At 41.3% G+C, this 11,771-nt stretch overlaps 1 long non-coding RNA gene across 1 annotated transcript in view; it reads left to right on the forward strand.

Moving 5' to 3' along the window:
* LOC311630503 overlaps positions 1-2,581 on the forward strand; it is an 84,863-nt gene extending 82,282 nt beyond the window's left edge. The window contains exon 2 of the long non-coding RNA XR_014796388.1: positions 2,459-2,581. This is a non-coding gene — a long non-coding RNA (uncharacterized lncRNA). The remainder of the gene's footprint in view (positions 1-2,458) is intronic.
* The last annotated feature ends 9,190 nt before the right edge of the window (positions 2,582-11,771 follow it).

Here is an 11,771-nt window from a genome sequence, read left to right on the forward strand (position 1 = left end):
CTTAGACTACTGAGTCTCTTCACTCTGAGGAGCTTTCTGCTTACCATGTTCAAATATGTATATCTTTCAACAAGGCTGGGCATTGGTTAAGACACCGGAAGGACTATGCATGCATTAAAACTAAAGAGCATGAACAGAGTAAAGCTTACTCTAGACCTACCCTAACAATACCCATAACCAAGTCCTGGAAAGATCCTCAGAGGAAACATAGTTTAGAAATTGAGTCCTGCTCTTTAAACTATGAAATTTGTAAAAGAAAACATAGGCAGTAAGCTCCTAGACTCAGTTTTGATAATTTTTTTGTATCTGACTCCAAAATAAAGGCAACAAAAGCAAAAATAAACTAGTTGGACTACATCAACTAAAAAGTAGCAAAGGGAAGGAAACAACAACAAAAAGGCAACCTACAGAATGGGAGCAAATATTTGCAAATCATATATCTGATAAGGGATTAATATACAAAATATGTATTAAAAACCTTCTACAACTCAACAGCAAAGAAAACAAACAATCCAATTTAAAAAATGGGCAGGGGATCTGAATAGACATTTTTCCAAAGAAGACATACATGCAGCCAACAGGTACATGAAAAGATGTTCAACAACACTAATCTTTAGGGAATTCATATCAAAACCATAATGAGATATCACCTCACATTTATAATAATGACTATTATTAAAAACATGAGAAATAACGTGTTGGTAAGGATATGGAGAAAATTGGTGGGAATGTAAATTGGTGTTGCCACTACGAAAAACAGCAAGAAGGTTCCTCAAAAAATTAAAAATAGAACTGCCAGATGATGTGGCAATTCCGCTTCTGGGTATAAACCTGAAGTAAATGAAAATACTAATAAAAAAGATATATGCACATTCATGTTCATTGCAACATTATTTATAATGGCTAAGATATGGAAACAATCTAAGTGTCCATTGATGGATGAATAAAGATGTGGTATGTATATTATTCAGCCATAAAAAAGAATGGAATCTTGCCATTTGCAACAACATGGTTGAACCTTGAAGGCATCATACTAAGTGAAATAATCCAGACAAAGATAGACATATAACATATTATCTCACTTACGTGTGACTTACATGTGGAATCTAAAAATTAGATTCAAAAATAAAAAATAAAAGTAAAAAAGCAAGCTCATAGATACAAAGAATAGATAGTGGTTGCCAGAAGTTGAAAGTGGAATGAATGGCAGGGGTCAAAAGATATAAACTTCCAGTTACTAATACTGAACTGCATATTTGAAAGTTGCTAAGAAAGTAAATCTTGAAAGTCCTCATTACAAAAAAAAGAAGAAAAATGTGTAACTATGTATGGTGAGGATAGAACTAGACTTACTGTGGTGATCACATCATAATGTACACAAATATAAAATCATTGTTGTACAACTGAAACAAATATAACATTATATGTCAATTATATTTTAATTAAAAATACTTTTTTAAATTAAGTTGAGTCCTGCCAAGTTAAAATGGCTTGGGAAACACCCTGGTCTTTCCATAGATCTTCTCTGACAAAGCATGAAGACAATAACAAATTAAAAACTCACTGAATTAACAACAGATTGGAAATGGCAGGAGAATCAGTGACCTTAGAGGCAGATCAACAAAAATTATCTTAAAATCAGAAAGAGGAGAAAAAAATGTTGGTAAAAGATAAAAGAGCCTCCAGGACCTGAGGGACAATATGAAATTGTCTAATATATGTGTAATTGGAGTCCCAGAAGGAATAGAGTAAGAATAAGGCAGGAAAAGTATTTGAACGAAATAATAGACAAAAATTTCCCAAATGTCATTAGAGAGCTTTGGGGTTATGAGTTGCTCCTAGAATGGAAGAAATGCCTCAGGACACACATTTGGAAAAGCTAAACTCCTGGATTTTTCAAGGAGGGAGCAGGTGGGAAGAAAGGGGGTGAGAGTGTACTGTCAGTTGTTGATGCAAAGGGCTTGTATGTACAACAATCACAGAAAAAGCACTTAAGCCAACTAAGGTGCCAAAGCCTCAGTGAGCTTGAACTTTTATAGAATGATTGTTACAGCTACTGAGTACCTACTCTGGGCTGTTTTTTTATATTTATTCACTCACATAATCCTCATGAAAACCCTGTAACATAGGTATTATTATCCCCACTATTCCAGATATTATCACAAAGGCTAGGAGAGGTCCAGTAGGTTTGTCCAAAGCTGCACATCTAATAAGGGGTGGAGTTGGGACTCAAACCCAATGCTGATTCCAAAATCGATTCTCCTAACAACTATGCTCTCCTACCTCCTTTTAAGTTGCTCTTGACAATGTATCTTCCCTTTCAAGGAAGCCCTGGGTTCCCCTAGTATATAAAAGTAGGAGGTGTCGGGACCGGTTTGGCTCAATGGATAGAGCGTCGGCTTGGGGACTGAAGGGTCCTGGGTTCGATTCTGGTCAAGAGCATGTACCTTGGTTGCAGGCATATCCCCAGTAGGGGGTGTGCAAGAGGCAGCTGATCGATGACTCTCTCTCATCGATGTTTCTAACTCTCTATCTCTCTCCCTTCCTCTCTGTATAAAATCAATATATTTTTTTTTAAAAAGAGGTTATCTCTGATAATCTCTTTCAAAAAATAAATAAATAAAAATAAAAGTAGGAGGTGGTATGGCCCATAGCCCAGAACCCATACGCTGAAGGAAAAGAACTTACCTGGTCTGGAGATCCCACAATGCACAGGACTACTTCAAGACTTTCAAAGGCTGCTGAAATTCAAAAAACTCCTATCTGTGAAATATGGTCCCATAGAGTTTGCATTTCCAAAGGCTCTTTTCATCTTGAACTAATCAAAATGTAGAGCTCAAAACAAGGGTCTAAATCAAAGTAAGCAGCTGAGTATACCTCTTGGTCGTGAACACTGGCAGAATGCTGACTTCTGCCCTGGATAACCACATCATGTTAAGCTAGAAAAACCACACCATAGAGATGCCTGCATTTGAGGACAGTACACAGACCGCACAGGTGCCTACGTGCAATGAGTAAGTAGATGCCCAAGAGTGAATAAAAGCTCCAAATCAATTCAACAAGAATGTGTGGAGCACCTATTATATTTCAGGCACTGTTCTGTTTATCTTGCTAGAATAAGCATAAACAGAGCCAGCCTTAAGAATCTGTCTGGTTTCATGTAGACTCCTTAGAGGATGTGTCTTTCAGGAACATCATGGCGGCCCTGGTGGGCACAGACCAGTGCCTCAGGAAGACTGGCATCCTTACCACCTTCAAGCACACTCTCAACCTGCAGGTGGTAAAGTTTAGCGTGAGCCCTCCTGTCCTTAGGGTCTCCATGGAAGCCAAAAACCTGGACTGCCTGCCCAAGCTGGCTGGTGGAGGGTCTGAGGCCGCTGTCCACGCCAGGGGAGCACTCCTCCTGAAGAAGGGGTGGAAGGGGAGGGCCACGGCATATAGAGATCTGCCCGAAGGTCCTGAGGAAGAACCGCGCCTGCATCGCGATCAAGAAATCCGTCCTGGCCGTCTCCTTGCCAGACTGCCTGCTCCAAGTCGAACGTGCTGTGCCCCAAGTCCCCGAGTAAGCACCATGGACTGTGCATGAAGGAAGGGACGGCCCTTCCCCAACAGCATGGACACCGGGGACACCGCCGAGGGCAAGGTATCCGCCCACCAGGCGCTCCGCTATGGCCGAGAGTGGGCGTGGGACCTGGCCGAGGCCCGCAGGATCTGGTGCTGGGGGTCCACCGGCCCCAACGTCCTCAACGCTATGACCAGGTGTGTGCAGGCGGGGCCTCAGGGGACCATGGACAGCAGGGAGGTGGGCTTCTGTGGGCCACCAAAGCCGGGGCGCTGTGTGAGGACAGGCGGCGTGTCCGCAGGAAAGTCATCGCCGAGGGCCACGGGCGCCCGGTGCTCAGCTCCCAGTGCCATCCGTCTGTGGAGACCCAGCGTCTGTAACTGGCGTCGGTGGCATCCACGGTGTCCTGAACCGGAAGCGGGGCGTGTCCCGGCAGAGTTCCCGGAGGTCGACGCCCGGTGTGTGTGGTGAGGCCTGTCCACCCAGCAGCGGGCACTTCCGCTTCGCTGCCCCCTCCTCCCCGCCAGGAGGCCCACGCGCTCCAGGCCTCCCCCAGGCCCCTCTCACCACGGGGAGAGGCCGCCTGAGGCTCCTGATGCCACCCCAGCCTGAAGGCAAAGTCCTGAGGGCGGCAGCCCAGCCCCAGACCAACTCCTGGACAGTCTGTAGGCCTAGGCTGCTCTGCCCACGCGACGCCTGTGCCCGCCCACGGCCCTCCACAGCGAGGAGCCTCGCGGGTGCCTCACCACCTCTCGCGAGACTGTCGATGCCCAGAGATGCCCCTCCCACCCGACAGGTGTCTGAGGCCCACCCCGCGCAATGCAGCGGGAACACAGGATGCCATGCCTCTCTCTCTCTCTCTCTCTCTCTCTCTCTCTCTCTCTCTCTCTCTCTCTCTCTCTCTCTCTCTCCCTTTCTTTACAGAGAGGAAAGGAGAGAGATAGAGTTAGAAACATTGATCAGCTGCCTCCTGCACACCCCTAACTGGGGATGTGCCCGCAACCAAGGCACATGGCCTTGACTGGAATAGAACCTGGTACCTTTCAGTCCGCATGCTGATGCTCCATCCACTGAGCCAAGCCAGTTTCAGCGGGATGCCATGTCTTTCAACGCCTACTTTAATATCTCAGAGACAAGAGAAATGGCCTCGCAGCAAGGATGTATCAGGCCGGTGGAGGTGGGAGAGGGGATGGGACAAACCAACACTTTTTTTCCCGATTTATTCAGAAACTCAAATGTCCAAACAATATTTTTAAATAGAGGCATTAAAAGGTATATTTGGGTAAATGGCCCATACTGGATTTTCTTCCAGAAAAAAAATGGGGAAGGAACAAGCAAATAGACATTTCTCTGGAGGGAAACTACAAGGCAGGAGGAAATCTTGTGGTGTCACCTTCAGCACCTCCAGCTATAGTAGTGCCATTGGGAAAATAAATGTGATATGGTGGTGACAACAACAACAACAAAAAATGGCAGAGGTAGAGAGATAATGGGCAACCTAAGGGAACGACTGATGCACACAGAGGGTCTCAGCACAGAGAAGGAAATAACTCCGTTTGGGGATGAAAGAGTAATTCACTCACACATTCCATAAACATTTCCTAAGCATATACTAGGTGCTGCGATGGGCCAAAACCTGGAACAACACATTGTCCAGCAGAGGAAAACAGACACTTCAGGCAGAGGGGACCACATACACATAGATGCCAGAATAATCATGATGTGTTTGAAGAAAGACACCAAATTTTGGGAAACATAATTTAAAGGAGAAAATCGGCACATGTGGCTGAAGAATGCAATAACACATACTATATGTTGAGTATAATAATTCATAAAATGCATAGGTGCAATAATTCATACTATATGCAGGAAACAGCATAAGTTTTGTGTAGGTTCAAACCCCACTGTTTATATATATTAGGTGCTTGATAACCATCTTAAACTGCTGCTAGGGTCAATATGCTTATACCCATGGCAGTGCCTAACCTTACTGGCCTCAGCCCATAAGCCTCTTGACAGGGTATCAGTGATTATCTTTCTCTCCTTCAGGCTGAAGGACCCTCAGTTGGTGGTGGCTCTTTCCAACCCAGCAAAGGACTGGTACCATTAGATATAGCATGGCTACCTCTCCCTATACTAACTTTCTATCTTTCCTGGACTCCACTGGTCACTCTTAGGTCATTCTTTTCCTGAAAAACTTGTGTACAACCCAAAGCAGTAGAGTTATGCCTTAAAAACAACAACAACAACAACAACAAAAAACCTTAACATCTTCTTATATTTCAGAAGGAAAACTAACCATCCATATTTAGGGATTTTAGGAAGTATCTTCATGGCCCTGGCTGGTGTTGCGCAATTGGTTGAGTGTTGTCCTGTGCACCAAGAAGTTGCTGGTCCTATTCTTGTTCAAGGCATATGCCGTTGCAGGCTCGATCACCAGTAAGGGGTGTGCAGAAGGCAGCCGATGGATGGTTCTCTCTCATCGATGTTTCTTTCTCTCCTTCTTCCTCTTCTCTCCCTCTAAAATCAATAAGAACATTTTTTTTTTAAAGGAAACTCTTTATGAAGGCTCACTTCCTTCCCAATTCATCATGTTAAAAGAACAGGGATTTTTACCAGTTGATGTTGTAGAAAGAGATTGAAACAGCCTAGGCGTGTTAGTTTTCTATAGCTGCCATAACAAATTACCATAAACAGAAATTGATTCTCTCACAGTTCTCGAAGCTAGAAGTCTGAAATCCAGGTGTCAGCAAAGTAGGTTCCTTCTGCAGACATTGAGGAAGAATCCATTCCATACTGCTCTCCTAGCTTCTGGCTGCCACTGGAAGTCCTTGGCATTTCTTGGCTTACAGATGCATCATTATAGTCTCTGCCTCCATCATCCATGCTGTTCTCTCTGCTTGTGTTTTTTTGTGGGTTTTTTTCCCCACATCATCTTCATCTAAGAACACGGGATCTATTGGATTCAGGACCACCCTATTCTAGTATGACTTCATCTTAACTAATGCAATGACCCATTTCCAAATAAGGATACATTCTGAGATACTGGGGGTTAGAACTTCAACATATCTTCTGAATGGACACAATTCAATTCATAATACTTGGGCAATTGGAAAAGACCAATCCTCACAAGAACATGAGTTGCATGAGAAATGGGACAATGAACAACATCCTTGGAGGGGGAGACAGGGGCAGCAGCATCCCAGAGGTTGGAGGCAACTTTTAGTTAAATGAAAGAGAAGGACATTGCTGGGGGTTCAGTGAGCATCAGAAAGGAGCGCAGACTTAGGAGAATGCTCAGAAAAACAGAGAATAAGAGCATCAAAAGGGACGGCTGGTCATGGGGCTTTGGTGACAGGATATTGGCTGAGGAGGATGGAGATCTATGGCTTAGGGATCATCCCCCAGGAGTAACTTCAGTGCACTTGGCTGTGTAGAGGCAGGCTTTTGCAAAATATATTAGAGTCAACGTAGAATTTGCTTTAGAATGGTCTGGGTGGTAACCAGAATGCATAAGTATAAAAATATGCCTCTCATGGAGAAACAGGTTTCACATTGGACAACCAGAATGAGACCAGGCCTCTTTGTCACCTAACAATCACTTAATTTCTCTGATCCTCAGTTTCCTCCTCTGTAAACAATCCGACCCATATATCAATTGTGGGAATTACATGAGGTAATGTATGTATAACATCCAGAACATAACTTCACATAGTAGATGCTCAATAAATGGAAGCCTTTTATATTATAAAATAACTTTTATTTGCAATAAGAGTACAAGGAATTCATGCATACCTTTTATACAAATTCACCAACTGCCTACACTTTCCATTTTCCTCCATTTGTTATCCATGCACATTTCTATAAATATACACATTTCTATTTCAATTTCTGGTTAAACTAAATTTCTGGTTTTACCTAAATTATTTTATATTAAGTTTGAAGACACTGTGTTCCTTTACTAAATAACTGTGTATTTCCTAAGAACAAACAAATTTAACCCAATACAATACTATTGTCCACAATCCATGTTCTTTTTCTAATACTTTATTTTTATAGCAGTTTTAGGTTTACAACAAAATTGAGAGGAAAGTGCAGAGATTTCCCACATACCCTCTGCTCCCACACATGTATAGCTTCCCCCATTACCAACATCGTGTGCCAGAAGGGTAATTTGTTTTTCACCACGGACGAACCTACATTGACACAATAATCACAAGTCCATTGTTTTCCTTAGATTTCACTCTTGGGGTTATACATTCTATGGGCCTGTAAAATGTATAATGACATATATGTATCAATATAATATACAAAATATTTAAAAATATACTTTTATTGATTTCAGAGAGGAAGGGAGAGGGAGAGATAAAAGCATCAATGATAAGAATAATTGATCAGCTGCCTCCTGCACACACCCTACTAGGGATTGAGCAGGAAACCAGGGCATGTGCCTTGACAGAACTGAACCATGACCTCCTGGATCATAGGTTGATGCTCAGCCACTAAACCATGCAGGCTGAGCTACAAAATACTTTCACTGCCCCAAAAATCCTCTGTGCTATGCCTATTTATCTCTCCCCACCTCCATTTCTGGCAACCACTGATTTGTCTCCATGGTTTTACCTTTTCCAATATGTCATACAGTTGAAATTATACCATATGTAGCCTTAGTGAAATAAGATTAGCTTATTTCACTTAGCAATATGAATTTAAGGTTCTTTCCTATCTTTTCGTGACTTGATTGCTCATTTCTTTTTAGTGCTGAATATTATTCCATTTTCTGGGTGTACCACAATTTATTTACCCATTCCCCTACTGAAGGATATCTTGGTTGCCTCTGAGTTTTGGCAATTATGAATAAAGCTGCTATAAACATCCTTTTGCAGGTTTTGAATAGACATAAGTTTTCAACTCTTTGGGTAAATATGAAGGAGCATGATTGCTGGATTGTATGTTAAGAGTATGTTTAATTTCATAAGAAACCACCAAACTGCTCACCAAAGTGGCTGTACCATTTTGCATTTCTGTCAACAATGTGTGAGAGTAGGTGTTACTCCACATCCTTGCCAGCATTTAGTGTTGTCAGTGTTCTGGATTTGGACTGTTGCCTTAATTTGCATTTCCCTGATGGCATAAAATGTGGAGTAGCTTCACATTTTTTTCATTATCTAATAATATATTTTTTAACTATTTGATATTTCCCAGTCCACCTAATCCTATATTATAATGTGTTGCATTAGTTTTCATGTTTCATTATTGCTCTTTAATCTGGAACAGTTTCTTAGCTTTTCATCGTAGTATTTAACCTTGATAGTTATACAGTGTACAAACAAATTATATTATAGAATATCCCATAGATTGAATTTGCCTTATGTTGCTTCAAGATTATGCTTTGTCAGGAAAGTCAAAGTAATAGTGTTGTATCTTTCTTGGTACATCATATCAGGAGGCACATGATGTTAGTTTGTCTGTTCTTAGTGATTAACTTTGTTCCCAGTTAATAGTTTAGTGATTAACTTTGATCACTTAGTCATCAATTTGTGTTATTGTTATTCAAAATGTAATAAGGGCTCTGTTTTAAAATATGATTCTATTTTTACTGCCAATAAAATCATTACGTTTCCTGTAACCTTCGTGAATCAGCACACGTGAATTTGGATTTTCCACACTAATCACAGAGCAAACAAATCTGGAACAGAAAATGGTCTTTCTGGGTGAGCCAGTAGGAGGCAGAATCTGGACTTGTTGAGCCTGATTTCATTAAAGGCCCAATTCCAGGAAAATTGGTCTCTATTTTATTGTATTTTATTTTTATTATTATCATTACTCCTTACCCAAGGTTATTTTTCTATTGATCTTTAAAGAGTAGAAAAGAGAGGAAAAGACAGAGAGAAACATTGATGTGAGAAAGACACATTGATTGATTGCTTCCTGCACGCACCCTGACCAGGGCCCAGGCCAGGGAAGATGCTGCAACTGACCGGAATTGAACCAGGGAATCAAACCCGGGACTTTTCAGTCCACAGGCTGACACTCTATCCACTAAGCAAAACAGGCTAGGGCAATTGCTCTCCATTTTAAAACAATCCCTGCCATACTCTGCATTTATGTTTTTACTTAATTTATTTCTGAATTTATTGTGGCAGCACTTATCTGCTCACCAGGACAACTCAGGATTCTTCCCAGGAATGCATAAGCACAGAACCATTTGAGATGAGGTTTGGGACTTCCATCTTTCTTTTAGGAAAACTTGACTCAGTTAAACTTTTTTATTATTATTTTAGAATGCCTAACTTGAAAACTAAAAAACTTACCTAGGGCTGTTCTGAGCCTTCCGTCTCTCGGGGAACATGGAGTTAGGCGTTGGGATCTGTGCTTCGAGTATGGAAGAATTATTATGGTCACAGTGTTTGGACAAGCAAAGGGAAAGCATAACCTTCAAGCTTTATTCTGGTGGTGCTGTGTATCATTGAGTGGGTGGAAGAAAGAAGACATACCTTTAGTTCAGATGAAATATACCTAAAAAATAATTCATATCCATTGAAAAAGTCAGCTTTGTATCTCATGCTCAAGTTCTTCAGAAGAGGTAGCGCCTTGCATGCGTTTGATTTTCCTGAAGAAAACCTGATCGTGAACATCTGACTATACATTTGTTTTCACAGAGTACAGACTAATGCAAGCACACTTTTCATTCCCTTCACCACTAATGAGCAAAGATTATAACTCATATCCCTGTAATGCAGCTATAGCAAAACACTGCCAAATATAGCCATGTCTCACTGTTATGGCTATCTTTAAGCTTGGGGACCAGAGCTGCAACAGCTAGCACTATAATTAGTGGCTTAATCAGTCTGACTTAGGAAAACACACCTCTGAGTACTATTCTTGTACTGAACATCCAGTAGATGACTAATTGCTAATTTAAAAATTCAGAGCCATGACTCTGTAGAATGTCTGTAACAGTATAAAATGCTAATTATTCATTAAGAATAAGATGGGCATCTATTGCATGTCTCCAACCTACTAAAGGTTAACGTTAAGGATTTTATGCAGACCATGTTCATAAATTTACAAATTGTGCCCATGAATGTAAATCCTAGGAATTCAGCTTATTAACTTCCAATTATATATTTCCCCTTAAACGGCAGTATTTTACAAGTAGAATATTATTGTATTCGTTGACTTGTGATTCTTTATAGGTGCTGACCTGGTTTTCTATTTCCCTCTTCTCACTTAATACAATATTTCAATCTGAATGGAGGGCTGTTACAGATATTTCAAACCCCTTTCTTTCTTATGCCTCCAAAGGGCCGCCAGAGCTCTGTCTGCCACCCAAGCCCAGCTCTAATGCTCTAGCTAAAGGACAAGGATCCCCACACAACCCATGACTCACTTTGGTACTGGTGCCCAGGAAAGTGACAGTTCTCCTCCCCAAATGGGGCCAAGCCCACTCCAAACTGGTTCTTGGAGAGGCTTACATGAAGGATACATTATTAAGGATTGCTGCTACTTCCCAGCAGGCTCTTGACACCAGCCTGGCTAAATTTCAGACCAGATGATTGCTTTCCTATCTAAAATTTCCCTACAATTTTTATATTTATTTATTTATTTATTTATTTATTTATTTATTTATTAGAGAGAATTAGTATGAATTTATTTGAGCCAAACTGACAGCACTTGCAGGGAAGCAAAATCTCCATGGAATGAGAAAATGCTCCTTCTACAATTTCGACTTGATGAAATCTAAGTGTCCTTCCAAAGGCATTTGACCCTAGAGGCAGCTGAAATAGTGGCAAGTCATTTGTAATAGGAAAATTCATGGGATATTCATTCATTCTGCAAACGTTTATTAAGTGCCTGCTGCACACCAGTAACCAGGAGGATATGAAATTGAAAAACATCTGGTCTGCTTTCTCATGGCAATTTTATCTTCACAGATTGCACCTGCACCTCTGTAGAAAAGGATGGTGCTTTGCCAGGTAGGGATGAGGTTCCTAATCATTCAAAACCTCCTAGAAAGAAATTGTACAATCCCCAAAGATACCTGTTTCAATCATTGGTACTCTTCATAGCCAGGGAGTTTTCATGTATTCCAATTCAGGGTTTCTCAATCTCAGCACTGGTGACATTTGGACTGAATAATTTTTTGTTGTGAGGGCAGTTCTGTGCATTATAGGATGCTTAGCTGTTTCCCAGGCCTCTACTCACT

This window comes from Pipistrellus hanaki, assembly GCF_964339955.1.
Source record: "Pipistrellus hanaki genome assembly, chromosome: 11".
Classification (NCBI taxonomy): Eukaryota; Metazoa; Chordata; class Mammalia; order Chiroptera; family Vespertilionidae; genus Pipistrellus; species Pipistrellus hanaki.